The following is a 17,934-nucleotide window of genomic DNA, read 5'->3' as shown; positions in this document are numbered from 1 at the left end:
TGGAGCCTGTGATTGTGGCGGGCGAGGCGGGCGAGGCGGGTGAGGCGGGCGAGGCGGCGGCGGGCCCTTCTGTTGGTGCTGTAAAGCACATCAGTGTGTTCAGCTGTGACTGGGACTCATTAGAGGAGGAGAGTGTCCGTCATGGTGCCTGGCTGTCTGTGTGCTGGTCATCCAGCAGGGGAGGGGGAGGTGGAGGGAAGGGCGGAGTGAAGTCGCCCTGCCCGTCCAGCCCGCTCCATCCTTTTCTTCCTCTTATTCATCCCGCTGCTCTCTCCACCGTCCTCCTTTGCCTTTCGCCTCTTCCATCTCTCGACGGGGGCTCCTCTCTCTCGCGATTCACTGGAGCCCATTATTAGCTTCTCGCCAACCTCCATCCCCGGCCGGCCGGCCAGCCGGCCTCTCCACGACAACAACAACACCACCACCACACAACCACTCGATCAAAAGCCCCAAGAGGGGCCCCGGCAGCGTGATTGATGCTCATCAGAGAATCCATTGTTGTTGACCCGTGTTGTCAATCCCAGTCATCATCTGTGCCACCGCTACTGCAGGTCTCTCACTGTACCGCATTGGTATTGTTTTCTGCTCCATCCCAAACAATTTTCAATAGTAATAGATAGCTGACAGTCCCATCGTTCATTCCTCCGTAATGTAGTTTCAAATCTTCTGTGATGGAGACTAAAGCCGACCGAAGCCACAGATCACGACATAAAAACTACATCAGAATCAAAACAGATTGAGCAGCCGATGAAACACATGTTTGAACTTCTACATAGAGTGCCTGCAAATGAGATTTTGGCGCCGCGGCGCCGTGACTCAGTCGGTTTTCAGATGTAGCCTGCGTTCTTGTCAACCTGAACATCCCACCAAACCCCAGTCAAAGACACGGCAGCTCCAAAAAGAATTGCTCTGTGTGTGTGTGTGTGTGTGTGTGTGTGTGTGTGTGTGTGTGTGTGTGTGTGTGTGTGTGTGTGTGTGTGTGTGTGTGTGTGTGTGTGTGTGTGTGTGTGTGTGTGTGTGTGTGTGTGTGTGTGTGTGTGTGCGTGCGCGTGTGCGTGCGCGTGTGCATGTGGAGCAGCCGGAGGAAGGAGATGAGGATAATTCCGCGGAGAGTTTTTTTGTTTACAGTCATCAACACGCCCACTCGCTCGCTCGCTGTGAATTTTCTCACACGGCCTCCACACAATGTCTGGAGCAACATTTGCGGACATTCGCATTCGCACATAACCCCAAAAATCCAGGAAAATGTCTGAAAGCAGCTTGTTTGAAAAAAAAAAAAAGGGATCATCGATTAGTCATCTCTCCGTCTATTGGATCGGGATGTGCTGGTTTCCCTCCGAGCCACAGCTCTCAGACCAGCAGGGCCGGTGCTGTGTGTCAGTGTCGGACCGTCACACTCTGTCTATCCCAGCACTGCGACACACTCTCTCTCACGCCGTCTTAAATTCTCCTCCCCGCCTCTCGGCTCCTCCGCCGCCGAGCTGTCATTTTCCATCTTCTGTCTCGTCCTCTGAAGGGAGATTACCTCCTCTTCACAAGCACGCGGCTGGTACGTCGTTTCCGAATCAATGTGGCTCACAGTTGTGTATCACCCGCTGTGCACCGCGAGACAAACAACGGCGGAGGGGAAGGCCGAGGCGGAATGGGCACGTTGACGCGTAAGAGGAGATGGCGTCTGCGAGGCCGAGGCCTCTGTGGCGCTCAAATGAGAAAGGACGTCGCTCATTTCCAACCTCAAATTGCCTCGCTCGCATCTCTGACCCTCGCTTAACAGCCTCACTCAGGCGATCCGTCGCCCGCTCTCACACACACGGGAAAAAAGCAAGTGTGTTTACACAGCAACATGAGCAAACATGTACACACACACACACAGAGTTAACAAATCCAATATAAGCGCTCTGTCCGTTCTGCTGCCGCACCGATGCTCGAGCACTTTATTGACTCAAATCTGTTAACACACGTTACAAAGAGCAGGCGGCCATTTATATGCCATGCCCTCTGGGCAAGACCCTGTCTCCATGGCGACGCAATCATGTTGACCAGTTAAAAAGCTGAATGGCTACCCGGGAGGCAGGGTGATTGATTGCAGTTTTGCTACGAGGGAGAATGGGCTGCACTGTGGATGTTCTCTCCCCCGGCTGCCGCCGAGTCGTCTCCACTTGACGTTTCACCTCGTGGGTTCGAGATGAGCAGGTCTCGTTCACCAGCAGCCTCGCCCCCCCCCCCCCCCCCCCCCCCCCCCCCCCCCCCCCCCCCCCCCCCCCCCCCCCCCCCCCCCCCCCCCCTCCTCTCCTCCTCCTCCTCTCTTTCCACCTTCTGTCGGATCGCCCGGTGGAAACAGCCCCGCTCGTATAACTTCATTACTTTTTAATGTTGCCGTAATTACTCCGGCATGTTGTAATTGGACAGAGATATGAGAACAATAAAGGATGTCAGGACCAGAGAACAGGATTTTAATTGTGGGTTAATGATATTTATTTTGCGCCGCGCTCTCTCCCTCTCCTGAGTCACGGGCTCAGTGTTGGATCTCTGGGGGGGTTGAGGGGCGGTTGTGCCTGTTTCCTCTCGCCGTGAGGTGAGGCGGGGAGATGCTCTCCTTCCCTCCCGCGCTGCCTTTTGTCACGGAGAGGCAGCACATTAACCTCGGCTGTGATTAAGGGGCTGTAGCGGAGCCGGGTTGCACGGCGGCCAAGTTGGCCCCGGCTCCTGTGGGCTCGGATTAAGCCTGACCCCTGACCGACGTGTCAGCAACCGATAATGAACTAAACTTTATCAGCCCCATTTGCTTCCCCCGAGGGTCCACACACACACACACACACACACACACACACACACACACACACACACACACCCCCCGTAGCCTCTTCCTGCTACGTCGGCCCGGGTGCGCACTCCGGGAGCAGTGCAGGGGTTAATGCTCAGATAAGATCCATGTTGTCTTATCAGCTCTCACTGGAGGCTCCTCAGCTGAGAGCCACTCTGGAAAAAAAAACAACTATTAATACATCTAGGGCCCGGATGCTGTGTGAAGATGCACTTAGGAATGAATGGAATGCTATTCATAAAGTGTTGCGCAGAGTGGATTTAATGGAAATATCGAAAATCTAGTGTCCATTCAGAACGTGTCTGTGTGTGTGTGTGTGTGTGTGTGTGTGTGTGTGTGTGTGTGTGTGTGTGTGTGTGTGTGTGTGTGTGTGTGTGTGTGTGTGTGTGTGTGTGTGTGTGTGTGTGTGTGTGTGTGTGTGTGTGTGTGTGTGTGTGTGTGTGTGTGTGTGTGAGTAATGGGTCCTAATGGTTTTATTAACAAACTGACTTGATGACGCAGACACTGACACGTGCATCGTCGAAACAACATGTGGTGGTGTCACTGCTTATGTCATGTGATGGAGGGTCAGAGGGTTGCGTGGCACGAGCTTGTCACGAATTTCGTCATCGTTGCATTTGCAGCGTGACACAAATTCCACATCGCTCGCGGCCGGGCGACACATATGGCGCGAATGATGCGAAATTCGTATCACGGATCAAATTACAAATTAAACTGGTGCGAGTACTGCTGTGTCGGGGCATGGTTTCCAAGATGATATTGATCGGCCCAGGAGGGGAGCTGTAACTGCGGATCAAAGCAAGGTGACATATTTGTTTTCGACTGGCCTGGAGGGAGGCGGCCTCATTCTTGGTTGAACGTGTTTATCTTGTCCACGGTGATCACAGAGTACGAGAGAGTGGGACAATGAGAGCGCTTTGTTTCATAGTTATTAAATATGAATGTCATTTAGTCTCATTACAGCAACAGTTACCGAGTCGTCGGCTGAGCAAACTTACGCTAAACTGACTGTTGAAGGAATTGGTCAATTGGAAACTGATTTCCCCCTTCGACTGCGAAAATAAAAAGTCAATAACTTGTTATAACTGACGGCGGATTGACAGGTGAATTATACAACCGCAACAGTTGGGCAGAGGGATTGACAAAGGGAAGAAGAAGAGGACGAGGAGCGAAGAGGTGCGAGGGGAGTTTCACATCCTAATCAATTACCCTCTTCGTCCACCTGTGGTTTGCATATGCCGTTGATGAGGAGGGGATTATCGGGCAGAGAGAGACGAGATGAGGAGATGAGAGGAGCGGCTAGATTAATATCCTGCCACGGCAGCCTGGGGAGAGATTAATTTCCTCTTTAACACCATATTAAAAAAAAGAAGAAAAAAAAGAAGAGGTGCATGCATGCATCTGGGCCGGCAAGACGCTTTAATGGAGAGAGCGTGATCAGTTCTGCTGCACGCCGCGCTCACAGCCCAGGGGGTTGATGGGTAAAACGGTGGATGCCATTGTTCAGGTGGTGGATCCAGAGTCAGTCGGCCAAAAGCCACTTTTGCCCCTGTGTGTGTGCATGTGCGTGCGTGTGTGAATGAAAATGTGTGATTGATTGAATCTCTGAGTGCTTGTGCCACTGGGAAGCAAACGAAAGAACCAGTGTGCAGGCATGTGAGAAGATTGAAACACAGTGTGTGTGTGTGTGTGTGTGTGTGTGTGTGTGTGTGTGTGTGTGTGTGTGTGTGTGACACGCTCCTCGAGATTTAATTTGATTAAAAGAGAGCGCCGTCACTGTAACCAATGAGAGAGATGATCTTACAACCCCACCCCCCCCCAAACTCCCCCCATCTCTCCCCCCCGTTTCTGCGATATTAGAGAAGATGAAAATGATGGCGTTTTTTTTAAAGATCTCACGCTCTCGCGTCTTGTAATATTTGCCGGAGCGAGAGCGAGAGAGGAGGGAGTCCGACATCGCGGGGTGCCCTAATTGGCGATGTAGGAAATGGAAGAAACTAATTGGACAATATAGGCAGGGGTCTCCTCACGCCGTTTCTTCAAATGACGGGTAAATCTGCGAGTTCCTTCACAATCAGTCATTAGAGAGAAGAATGTGACAGCTTGAAGTTCAGAAACGTGACTTTAAACCCCCCACCCAGCGTTCAAGAGTTGCACAATGAGTAACACTTCGAATGCCTCTGGAGCTGCTCACCAGTACGTCATGTTACAAACCATTTATTAAATGCTAAAATAGCTAGTGTCAAATAAAAGAACCTGTGACTGTGGAATGTGTTAATAATAATGTCCTCAGGACCATTTGGTTTCTTATTTAAATTACCGACCATGTCTTCAGAATCCTTATTTTCCTGGTTACGAGGCTCCATCCAATAACGATCACGTTCTGCTTCGCCACTGAGGCGCTCAGTCATTTGTTAGTTGCCATTGTAAATCTTCCTCCTTATTAGAAACACGGCGAGCGTCGATGGCTGCGAATGCGGCCACTCGCAAACACTCTATCAAACCATTGCCTTATTGATCGGCCTCCCTCTCTCCCGTTCACCTGGGCTCAGATGGATGGACTTCAGAGTGTCAGCCGGTGCCGGTGACTCACGCGGCTTCTCAATCTGCCTCTCCGATCAGTCGCTTCCCGCAGCGACGCCTCTGCTCAAATGTCAAAGTAAATGAGCTGGCCAGGCATGTGCTCGTCAGGCCACTTTCTCCTACTTGTTTGTGATTATAATCTTATATCACACACACAGAACACACACATCCCTAGCCTCCGTCCAAGGAGGGTAGGGATGTGGGATGTGTGTGTGTGTCGTCCCCCCCCCGTCTCTCAAGGGGCCGGGGGTCATTTGCTCGCTTGTAGGTGTAATTAAAGGCCTGTTAATTATTTAGTCCGCTCCGGGGGGGGGCGTGGCCATCCTCGGCCGTCGGCGTCTGAGCCACAGCTAAACATCAGTTTCTCACTGAGCTTTGAGTCTCCACAGAGCGAACGCTCTCAGTAACGTCAGTAATGGTTGAGTCTGTGCTGCTGCCCCTGACGATTACACTATAGTCTGTTAGTTTCTTTAAGCTAATTGATTAACAAAAGTTTCCGTCATTCCTTAAGAGCAGTGCCGTTCATGAGAGTGAACCAAAACAATAAAGTTCTAGTTCCTGACGATTAAACAATGAACTGAAACTCAACACTAAGCTCCAACAGCCGATGGGGAGCAGCGGATTTCCCCGTAGATTCCTCACTATAGAACACATTTCTTCGACTGGTGTCTTATTGATTGATTAAAGGGAAAGTCCAGTGATTTTGAAGTGGGGTTGTTTGAGTTACGTCTTTTTGGGTGGTCCCCTCTGCAACAGTGGGACTCAGACTTGCGCTACTTCCCCTTCTCCTCCAAACTCTGTTAAATTACATCGCTGATCACCGTCTCCATAAGGTAACATACTAACTCTGCATAAGCTACTCATACAACCCCACTTCAAAATCACCGAACTATCCCTTTTAATCATTGTTTCAAGTCTGAAATATCAGGAATTGCTTTGAGTACTCGCTACAGTTTTGGTTATTTTAATCTGTGTGCTCAGAGTCTGGAGTGTGCTGTAGGTGAGATGTACGAACTGTACCTCACCAGGCTCTGCCCCTGACCGGCTCCTCACCTCCAGCCCCGGGGGGGGATAATGACTCTTAATACCAGTAAACGGCAGCCTGGGAGGAGGAAGGCAGGGGGCACCGGGCCTTTAAACCAATTCCAAGACCGTCAATTAAGCCGGTGATTTGTGTTGGACAGAAATCACCCGGGCACTGCCACTTCAACAGAAGCACACAAGCACACAAGCACACACACACACACACACACACACACACACACGCACACACACACACACACACACACACACACACACACACACACACTGCTCCTCCTCTATCCCACAATCCTTTGGGGACTCAAAGAGCCATTGATTGGTTGAGCTGTTCGCCCCGCAGACAGATCGATAATCACTGTGTTCTCCCAGCGCTGTGCTGGAGGGGTGATGCCGGGTAGACGCTCATTTGCCAGTTCCCATGGGAACCGTGCCAAGTCCCAGCGGATATAGGCGCTTTTAAAGCCCTCCTCAATTTTCTCTCAAAGTTTCTGTTTTATAAGTTTTTTCTCAATCAACCTTTGAGGACAGTTAATTTTGTGTCCATCGGCAGTAAGAGTGGAGCAAAAAATATTTTCTCTTAAGACAGATTATGGTGGTGTGTGTGGCGCGGTACAATAATGAATTTCTCTTTATTAAAAATTGATTTCCATTAAAAGTAATCAAACTTTTCATGGTACCAGATTGGTGCGAGATTTTCCTTTTTTTTTCTCCTTCGAATTGTGAACAACTATTTGACTCCTACTTTTCGAATGACCACCAATCTACGCAGAAGAGTTCCAATCATTATGTTCATCAATCAGCGCGGCCGCTGCCTCGCTCCGATATCAGCTGTTAATAGCCTGAACCCTGAACTCTGACGGGATTGGCAGGGGTACATCGCTGAGGCCGTGGAGAAAGGAAGAAAAAAAAAGCCTGGAAAGTTTAGAGGTGTATCTTCTGATGCATCAATCTCAAAACCAATAGCTTAGTTGTCCTGGGCATGAATCTCCCCTCAGTACCAGCCCTGAATCGTTTCAACCATCAATCTTACCTCTATTAGACTTGCACTGTCTGCTCCATGGCCGCGCCTTCTCTTTGGAGTTATGGGTTGTGGGGACATGAGGTGGGGGGGGGATGGAGGACTGTAAATGGATGATAGAGACATGCAGGGGAGGAGCAGTGCGGGAGGTGGGGGTTAGAGCAGGCGGCGATATGCTTGGTATTTAGGCAGGGACGCATGAGGGATGGTCGTATCTGTCACTTCCTGTCTCCACCCGGTGGTCCCCGCCGCTCCGTCCGTCCGTCCGGGGCGGTGGCTAATAAAGAGTCCTGCGCGGCCCCTATGTTCGGGTCATAAAACCAAATTAAAATATTAAATCTGTCAAGGCTCGTCCTCATAAATAAAGCCATATATCACTCCTCCGTCTATAAAAGTGAAAAAGGGTCGAGGCGTTTTACGAGGGGGGAAAGAGGGGAGCGGGCCTATTTCGTGTCTGATCGCTAAAAGCCGCAGCGTTGCGGCCCCTCGCCCACAGACCGAGCTAATTATTCACTGTGCAGTGGTGGAGAGCAAAAGGGGGAATCGATTGAGTCAGACTCAGGGACACTGACTGTTTTTTTTATTTGTTTATATCAGATAATATAGAAAAAAATTGTCATAAAATCTCAATGAAATATTTGAATGCCTGTGAAAGATATTTAACAATTTATAATCCAAATCTTTTCATGAAGAAATATTTATTTTGCCTCCGTCTATCCTGACTGATGTCATAATATAACCCCAGTTAATTTGGTCTCATATACAGTATAATATTTGTTCTTCTCACATAGCCTGAACTTTGGCCGTGAAGGGAGGGATGCAATAAATTACCCAGGGTGCAACACAAAAAACTCTGTCGTGTTTTTTTCGATTCATCACAGGTAAAGATTATTAAACTAGTGTTTAGGATTCAACAAGAGATCCAATATGATTTCCAGATCCCTTATATTATATATTATATATATATTAAAGCCCATAAGTGTGCAAAAGATTTTGACGTACAGTGTAGGACTGGGGGACACGGCCACTGTAGTTTATCTTTAATCCCACAACCATTGTCCTTGGTTCTCGTAGGCACGTGTTTGTAATAATCCGAAGCTAAAGAAAAAGTCGACACTAAACCTCAATATTCACTCCTGTTTGAGAAACATTTAGTAAGATCTGCAGTGCGGCAGCTATTTTTGGAAAAACACTTGCGGCCTTGAGGTTTAAATCTTCAGAAGGAACAATTATCTTTTCTCGGGGTTTGTTGGTCTAAACCACAAGCATCCTTTTGAGTTTTAAATCTGAATACTTTACTAACAATTTACTTACTTACAATTTACTTGTTAGGGGTAATACCTCCGGCGCTCAGAGGAGGAGACATTCACAGTTCTGGATTATGTGCGTGGTATTGGTACGGTATCACCTGCGCTCCCGCGACCCTCTCGCCAGCCTCGTTAGCCGGGGCAGCGACGAGATTCTTGTGAAGAACCTTCGTAAATGAGTCTTGACAGCAGATGGTCGTCGGCAGGCAGGCGGGGCTTTGTGTTCGTGGTGAAACCGACTGTTCTCGTAACCGCACCGATTCTGTTGAACAGCAAGAAAGTCTACGACTAGTCCGCATGAGGCAGATGCACTGAATCTACAGGAGGTGCTGGTCCCACTCGAGTCCAGCCTTTTCCTCTGTGATTTCTATTCCGCAGGTGACCTGCCTGCCCCCCCCCCCGCCCCCCCGAGAGCGGCGCAGTACGGCCCGGTGCGGTCCGGTGGTACCTGGCATGCAGTGCCATTAGCATTAGCAGGTGGTAGGTGATGTTGGGATGGACGTCCACCTGCTGCTGGGGCAGCTGTTCATGGCCCCGTCAGCTAATTGGCTGGCAGGCGGCCCGGGACGACTCCAGTGCGTCTCGACCAGGAAGAGGAACATTCACGTCTCCCACTGTATCCTGGAGCGGGGATGAAAAGACTTCTGCCGAACGAAAACAAGACGCACAAGCACACGCTCGTCTCTCGGTTGTTGTGAGGACTCTCATTGACGTGATGCATTCCGTAGCCCCTGACCCCAAACTTGACCTAGACCTAATTCTAACCCTAGAACCTTGTCTTAACCATCAAACAGCCTTTTGAAATTGAGGACCTACCAATATGTCCTCGCAACGATGGTTCTGAACTGAAATCGGCTCTCGCAACTGTGCACACACACACATACAATTTTATTTTGTCAAACAAACTCACACACACACACACACACACACACACACACACACACACACACAGTCTTTGAGCTTTGCAGAATAACCTTGGCGCCAGCATGGTGCCTGCTTCCCCAGTCTGGTAGATAGATGGTCCTCGACGCGGGCTGGCACCGGCTTTTCATTATGTTCACTACCAATCCGCGGAAACTGGCCTTGAGTTTTTGGATTTCTTCCCCCCTCCCCCCCCCTCATCTCTCTCTCTCTCTCATGTGCCACTAGCTCTTCCAGTTTACTGCACCGTACCTGTTCTTTCCTCCTCGTGTAGTCGGTGACAATCCTTTATCTATTGTCTTTTAGTCACTGTTTAGCCTCCTCTCGTCTCCTCTCTCGGCTTAATTAGGATGTGGGGGGGCTGGTTGTTGGTTGAGTAAGCCCAGTATCAGATGATTAATTGCTGGAGGGGGGTACAGCAGCCCAGGGGCAGTATGGCTGGGGGAACACAAGGTTACAGGATTGTATAACCCGCACACTCCTCATTCTCTCTCGCTTTCTCTTTTGTCTTCTTCAGCAACTTGCTCTCCTCTCCTCTCGTCCCTACTCTTCATCTCTGTCTCATTTACCCTCTCGTTCCCCCCCTCCCCGCCCTCTCTTCTTGTTGATATGCCGTAAAAGCAAACTCCCCCACGGCTCCTTCTCTGACCCCGCGCATGTTTTTCCCGGGCCGGGGTTCGCCTCGGAGCGGGAACACCGCTGCACATATGTGCGCCGCTGATTAAGATGAAAAGGGCCGAAGGCAGACAAACAGCAATGCAAAGCAGCTGTTCATCGCCGCAAATGATCATTAGCTCCGCGTACTCATTAACGAGGCCGTTTTTGGGATGTGTGTCGTGTGGCCGGAGTTCCAGCCTCACGCCGTCTCTCACCGTGGTGCGGTGGTCATCCGTTGACCTTGGCTGCCAGCAGGCCGAGAGTGTCGGACTGTGGCTGTGATTAGTTTGCAGATAGTGGACCTTGTCTTCGGTTGGCCAGAGGGCAGAAAAATCTGTTGTGTGATTGGTTGGTCGGCACGGCCGCTCCGTAGCGGCGGCGGCGGCGAGCGGGAGGGTTTATACTCTGGACTCTAAATTTAGATTAATGGACGGGTAGCTGGCTAAGTTTGTAATTAATAGCAGTGACCTGCGGGGGGGCTACGTGTATCACTGAAGGCTGAACCGAGCCGGACACCTCCCTGACCCCGTACGCACCGCGCACACTCCGCCAACAGAGCACTGAGACCTCATCTATTTTTCTCAGGGTCTCTTTATTTATGGCTTGTTTGACTTTCGACGCCCCCCCCCCCACACTCCTCGCAGTATGTTGTTCGGCGGGCGCCATTGTGCCGAGTCAAAGAAAATCTGTCGTGTTTCAGATTGTGCCCGCGGAAAGGACAAGCAGAGCCCGCCTCGCACAAAGCACATTCTGAGACAAAATGCTGCTTCAGCCCTTTGCACACATTCCTTCTTTGACCATTTTGTTTGTAACCTGAAAGCTTTTTTTTTTATTTCTCCGTCCGCATTCTCCGGGTGCGACTGTGTTTTTTGGCCCGTGTGTTCCACTTCCCTCCCATTCTCTCTCTCCCTTTTTCTAATTCACAGTGTCTTCACTTTCTCTCTCTCCCTCTCCGCTGCCCGACGCCGACTTTCTCTCCCTCCATCATATCGAGCTGTCTGTCAGCGCCGGGGCCTCGTGTCTCTCGGTCTTTGATGGATGGGGAACACGTAGGAGGAGCAGCCGTCCTTAATAGACACGGCGGATTGAAACGCTGGGGAAGTAAATGTTAAGGGCCTCATAAAACATCCACTTCCCCACCCTCGTCCTATGCCGCCCTCCCCCACATCACCCACGCGCCTCCCTCCCACAGTCACCCGCCTTCCCTCACCTAAATCTCCACCCACACACACACAGCGCCGCTGCCTAATCAGTTGTCTGCAAAGTGTTCCTGCTTGCGATCGACTTAATTCTTAGATACGTTGATTTTTAAGCTGTATAGGAGTTTGTATTTATATTTGTGCACACCTGATCGAGTTCATGTGACCTGCTGCGTCTCCGCTGTAGTGAGATAAGAATGATGGATGGACTCGCCGGAGAGGCAACCGCCCTCCGCCCCAGACATCTGCGAGGTGCTGTAGATCAGATTGTATATACAGTTTCCAGAGGTGACATGTCACCGTGTATATACGGTAACCGTGGCGGGTCCCTGACCCCAGGTAACCTGTCGGCTCCTCACCGGGATGTCGCGTTGTAGGGAAAAGGGGATTAAGAAGACATCGGTGAAGCTGATTTATTTCCTATTGCCCCAGGCGGAGACAAAGCAGCCATGTTAAAGAGCCTCCATCAATAAGCCGGGCACTCCGGCTACCATGTTTTGCGAGAGGCGGTATAAGGTCTGCTTTTAAAGTTATAGCTGCGGGGGGGGGGGGTAGCTGTAACACTGAATAACTTAATTTCCCCCCACAAGGTGGGGGGGTCAAGAGGAGTCAAGGACATTGGCGAGGTGCAGGGGATGGATGGAAAGTGAATTTAACAGGCGAGGGGGAGGCTTACGGTTTCATCTGGAGCACTGACCCTGGTCATAATTCCAATTGCCTGACTTGTTTGATGCAGAAAGAAATCCCTCAGCGTGAAAGGAATTGCCTCACCCCAACAGCTCTATTGTGTGTGTGTGTGTGTGTGTGTGTGTATATATATATATATCTATATATATATATAGATGGGCCTCTCTGACCATGATTTAGATCCTCAAAAACGGACTTTGAATTTAAAAATCTCGCCGTGGAAAACAAGTAGGAGCATATGTACGTTGCATCGAGAAGACAACCTGCAGCCAATAAGTGGGCTCGGCCTATTCAGCCATTAATCATCATAATGTGGGAGGCATCCGGCGATGAATTAGAATCCCCTGGCCCGTGCAACCTCAATAATCCAATTATTTGAAAAGCCAAAATAGAAGTTATAGTTATGTGTTAAAAAAGAATCTTTAAGGTGAAGGTCGACACATTATAGGCGTCGACAGGCAAAAGGCATCTGCTCCCCGGTGTGTCGTTACTCCCTGACAGCCGTGTTTTATGGCCAACGTCGAGGATGGAACAGCGAGCTCTCGCTAACTGAGGAGTGTGTGTTTGGAGCTCAGGACAAAAACACTGAATGATGTCATGTTTGGTTGGAGCCATTCAGAAGATTTTCTTTCAACGACTTTTATGCTGATTTCTGTTCAAGGCGTAATTCTGCGAGTCCGACGAGAGGATGCAGGCGCTGGAGCTGACATCATTCCACAGGTAATGAGCAGGAAAATATTTGCTGAATAGAGATATCTATCAGTGAAATGAGCAGTTTCAGCACATTACAGAAAAGTGAGAGTAGGGACAATGACTACCCCCCCCCGGAAATATCAAACATAGTAGGTGTCCAGGTGGAGAACGTGCCTGACCAATATGCCGATAAAGATATTAGGGAGTACAAGATTTCCGATACCAATACATCGGCATATATATATATATATATATATATATATATATATATATATACCATATATGTAAGAAATGTCATTTGTGATTGATATTTTAAACTTTATCATAAATTACTATAAAGAATTAAAGAAAGTAGATAAATAATTAAGAAAATGAATAGGAACACAGGAAAAGTTGCATGCTGCAGATAGCCAGTAATGGACAATGAATGACAATGACGCCACCGACTGTTCAAGATTTTTTTTTTCCTTGTTCCGTCAGTGTGAATGTGTCTGACTCAGACAAACCTCCTTCTGCTGTTCCTCACGTGACAGGTCATTTTCCGGACATTTTCCGGACATTTTCCGGAGTTCATGTCTGAAAACAGCTGACGTAAACTCATATACTTTACATTCTTACTTTCACTAAATTGCATAGTAAAGAATATTGAACCTTTAACAGTATTATTCTTGCTTTTTATGTCCCCGCTGCAGGTCAAACTCCAAAAGACCAGATCTCACGTTTCCAGTTCCAATGTAAGTACAATTTCAACAAACACCTCCTCTTTCAATTTTCACATTTTTGCTTTGCTGCCTTCACTTTAGTAAAGGATCCTTAAATGTCCCTCATTACTTCAATAAAAACCATTTACATCGCGAGAGCTGAATAGGTGCAACCTGCTCCTCATCCCCCCCTCCGGCCACCGTGTTACATATTCCAGCACTATATGGGAAATAATTAATCATCAGGCTGCGGACCCTTTTATAATTTGCTAAAATGTCAGACCGCCGCTCAGTGCAGGGCCGTCCGCTGACAGCGTGAGGTCACATTAAAAGTCCGGTCGTCCAATTACCTTCCTGCAATGATCTCGCTCTCCGTCGTGGCTCTTCTCTTTTGCTGCGAGACGTTCTATTCAGACATTTTAAAGACGGGGCCAAACGTTTCCATTTCATCTTACAAAAAAAAGTCTTCAGAGGAAGAAGAAAAAAAAAAAACTCCTCAGGGGAACCAACTGTTTGTCCGCCAGCTGCGATCGAGTGCTTTACTTTTCTGCGGCATTCGTGCATGTGTGAGATGTGCTGCTGTCCTGGGCCCCGTTCCCACCGCCAACCCCGGGGCTCAGCAGGACACGGCCCTCGGGCATGTTTCACAAAGAGGTGAGAAGAAGTTAAAGAAAAAAGGATTCTCACTCACAGCCATCCCTGTTTTTTCTACGTGCTCTCATGAGAAGAAGAATGAGGGAAGGAGGCAGAGGAGGTAAAGGGGGACTGATGGTGTTGTCTTCCGCTGAGTCGGCGCATCGTTGGGTTAGTGATGAGCTCATGCCGGAGCAGCGATAACGATACGGGTCCAACATGTGTGTGTGTGTGTGTGTGTGTGTGTGTGTGTGTGTGTGTGTGTGTGTGTGTGTGTGTGTGTGTGTGTGTGTGTGTGTGTGTGTGTGTGTGTGTGTGTGTGTGTGTGTGTGTGTGTGTGTGTGTGTGTGTGTGTGTGTGTGTGTGTGTTAGGACTAGTTGATAACTAGTTGATAACTTGGGGCAATCGAGGGCGCTGGAGGGAGAGGTTGCGAGGAGAGAAAAAGCACTGAGGATGTGTTGGAAGAGAAAGAAGCAAAAACCCATGGCTCCCCAAAAAAACATAAAATCCATCAGACTGCAGTTTTTGAAGGACAGTTCCCCGATGGGAGTCTCATCCCATCAACCCCTGGGCCTCTTGTCTGGCCTCAGCGGGAGAGAGCTCCTCCCCCATGAAAAACGCACACTTCTTCTGGCTGAAGGTTATGAAAGGGAGGAGGAAAAAAAGAGAAGAAGAATTGGACAGGAGGAGAGAGCAGGCTGGCGAGAGACAGTGATGGAGAGGCGGCGAGCTAACCTTTACCAGCTCTTGTTTTATGTCTGCCTCTCTCTCTCTCTCTCTCTCTCCGCTCTCGTATTTATTGCCTGATATGAGCCCTGAGCCGAACACCACCCTTCCTCTGCTCTGAAGACTTTGGCATAAACACTTCTCAGTTACATGAAAGGAGGAGAAAAACTGTAACATTTCACACCTCCGCTCATTCCCTCCTGGTTTACACAAACACACACACACACACACACACACACACACAGATGCCGGCAAACTCTGCAAAAGTACGCGGCCGCACGTTCGCATCCGATCATCTCCTAAAGGGAGTGAATAATTACACCGCCAAAGGGCACAACTCTGATCCCTGGCTGGTGTTTAAGGCCTTGTCACTGAATTTAAATCACCCCCCCTCCTCTCCACCGCTTCCTTTAGTTAAGTGGAAATCCTTTTTTTGGCGGGCTAATACAGAGATCACGGCCCTAATGTGTTCACCGTGGCCTCCAGCTAATACTGACACACACACACACACACACACACACACACACGCACACACACACGCCGCAGCTTGAATTTCCACATCCGCCTCAACGTGTGAAGCTCTTTGCCGTCACCTATTCTGCAAACTCCACTTTGATTGGTTATTGTGCAATAAGAGGCAGAAGACGTGTAAAAACGAATTGAGTCGTTTCCCTCTCAAAGTCGCCGCTTATGAATTGGTTTATTGATAAAAACATATCTATTAAGCGGAGCAGGAAGCGAGTGTTGTCTTGATGGAGGTGTGTGTGAAATTCTGCCCTTCCAATTAGTGTATTAATAATAATGATTTTTTTTTTCCTTCATCCTTTCCACCGTGTTGTAGGCCTTCGGCCATCTGTGCTTTCTCTTTCCAACGAGTTCTCCGCCGAACCCCCCGCTGCTCCCTCAACCTCCTCACTGCGCTGGTGACGACCCACCGTGACGTCGCCTGTTGGTTTGTGAGCAGCTGTTGTTGATGCCTTGAGTTTCACATTTTCACCATTTTGTCTTTTTTTTTTTTTGCCGTTACCGGATGCAGAATTAGGGGGTGTGTTCTGACTGAGAGCTCGTCCACTGCGCGTCCACCTACACCTGCAACCAAGCAACGATGAGCTACTCGCACAGCCATGTTCTACTTTCCGGTCCCAGCGATGCCGCTGTTTCGTCAGCTGATCGGAAAAGAAGTGTCTCCTGCAGACTTTGGTGCCGAACAAAGTGAGTACTTCTTCATCTGCTTTTGAAAATGTCCCGGGTTTTTTTTTTTACATTTCCTGCGTAACACTCGTGATAAAGTAGTGCGTCACGGAGCCTAGTGCATGTAGTCCATTGGACGGTACTAGCCATCAATCACGCCGTATCCACGCCCCCCGACGTTATAGATTAGACGTAGAGTCATTTTCTCATAGACTTTCTATAGAAACGACCAGTGGAGTCGCCCTCTGCTGGTGATTCCAGAGAACACGTGCTTCTGGCACTTCCCGCATTGGCTTCATTTTCATTTTCTGCGTTCCATTTTTACACACCGTCTACGGTCCCGTGACGCTCCGTGGCTGAGGCTCGTCCGCTCCACTCCGGGCTCGTATGATTGACAGGGCGGGTCAGAGACACTCGTGCGATGCCGGAGCATGAAGCCTCTTAAGGTTCACGCGTGCTCGTCTGTGCAAGAGCATGTGTACATTTGCATATACACATTTGCGCCCCGCTGGTAAGAGCCGTGACCGTGACCAGCCCCCGACACACGATCCGGAATATAAAACAACGTTTTGAATTTATTTGAATTCAGCGAGTGCGGTTCAAATGAGATATGATAATAAATTGCATCGGGATTGGAGTCGGTATCCAGGTAACGAAAGCTCTGATGAGTTTTTATAAGACCTGTGTCTAACATGATACAGAGACACTAAGGTTTGTCATTGAAAATACATAGGCAATAACTTATTTATAACTCAGTGTGTATTCAGTTTCACCTGGTATTCAAATCTTCCTTGAATTTCTTTCTCCTCAGGGAGGAGAAGCCTCTGAAAACACATTTGCAAACCAAAATCTCTGAAACCCGAGACTAATAGAAATATTCAGACGGGTTAGCGGGCTGCACCAACACACATATTCAATAAGAACACAGAAGTTTTGGGGAAGAAATCAGTCAAAATTTACACAATCATATTAAAAAAACTAAATTATGCCCAGAAGATTATCCTCACCAGGATTCACACAGACTGGATTCCGTGCGACTGTCGTCAGGGAGCAGAACCTGGATCCATATTAGTAACAGATGAATGATGAAATCTCATTTTTTAATAAAAGCTCAGTATCACCCTGCCTCTATGTTTCGTCGCGCTGGTACAACGGTCTAATCCTTTTTTGATGACTTCAAAGCGCGAAAGACGTGAAGAAGTGTGGGAGCGTAGACTTTTTGTCAACACACTGTTGGCGCGGGGGATGATGTCGCCGGGTGCAATATCTAACCGGCAGCGCAACACTCGCTGGTGTAATAATGTCATGGAGGAAAATTACTGATAATTATAACTCCGCAGGATTAAAATTGCGAAAACCCGATTGGCCTTGCTGTGGGTCGCTCTCCTCGTCTCGGTGCAAGGTTCTTCCAGACACATTCTTCAAACCCCAAGGTTATTTATTTCCCGATGTTGATTTATCATTTTTAAGCTTCGCACGCCTTCTGCCGCCTCCTCGTGCCATGACTGGTTATTTTCTCAATTGACCATCGGCCAGCTTCCCATTACTCACGCCGAAATGCCCTTTGTGGGAAACTCAACGCTCTCGACTTGTTTTCTACTTCTCGGACGAGCAGACAGTCTTGTTTGCGAGTTCTCGTTCCGACCCCTTATGGCCGTTATCAGTGACTGTTGCCTGCGTCTTCCCACCATCTGTGCATCCGAGTGCACGTCTGACCCAGTTCACAATTTCAATTTAACCTCATCCTGCTCT

The 17,934-nt window shown here is 48.9% G+C and overlaps 1 protein-coding gene across 1 annotated transcript in view; it reads left to right on the top strand.

The window, feature by feature from the left end:
* Positions 1-17,934, top strand: part of LOC118288973 (speckle type BTB/POZ protein) — a 181,889-nt gene that overhangs the window by 63,291 nt on the left and 100,664 nt on the right. Inside the window, 5 exon segments of the mRNA XM_035615584.2 lie at positions 12,899-12,957; positions 13,464-13,521; positions 13,623-13,664; positions 15,833-15,914; positions 16,028-16,203. The gene's annotated coding sequence lies outside the window, so the exon portion shown is untranslated.

Source organism: Scophthalmus maximus, chromosome 17 (genome assembly GCF_022379125.1).
Source record: "Scophthalmus maximus strain ysfricsl-2021 chromosome 17, ASM2237912v1, whole genome shotgun sequence".
NCBI lineage: Eukaryota > Metazoa > Chordata > Actinopteri > Pleuronectiformes > Scophthalmidae > Scophthalmus > Scophthalmus maximus.
Note: the sequence above shows the minus strand (reverse complement) of the source record. Positions and strands in the feature narration are given on the sequence as shown.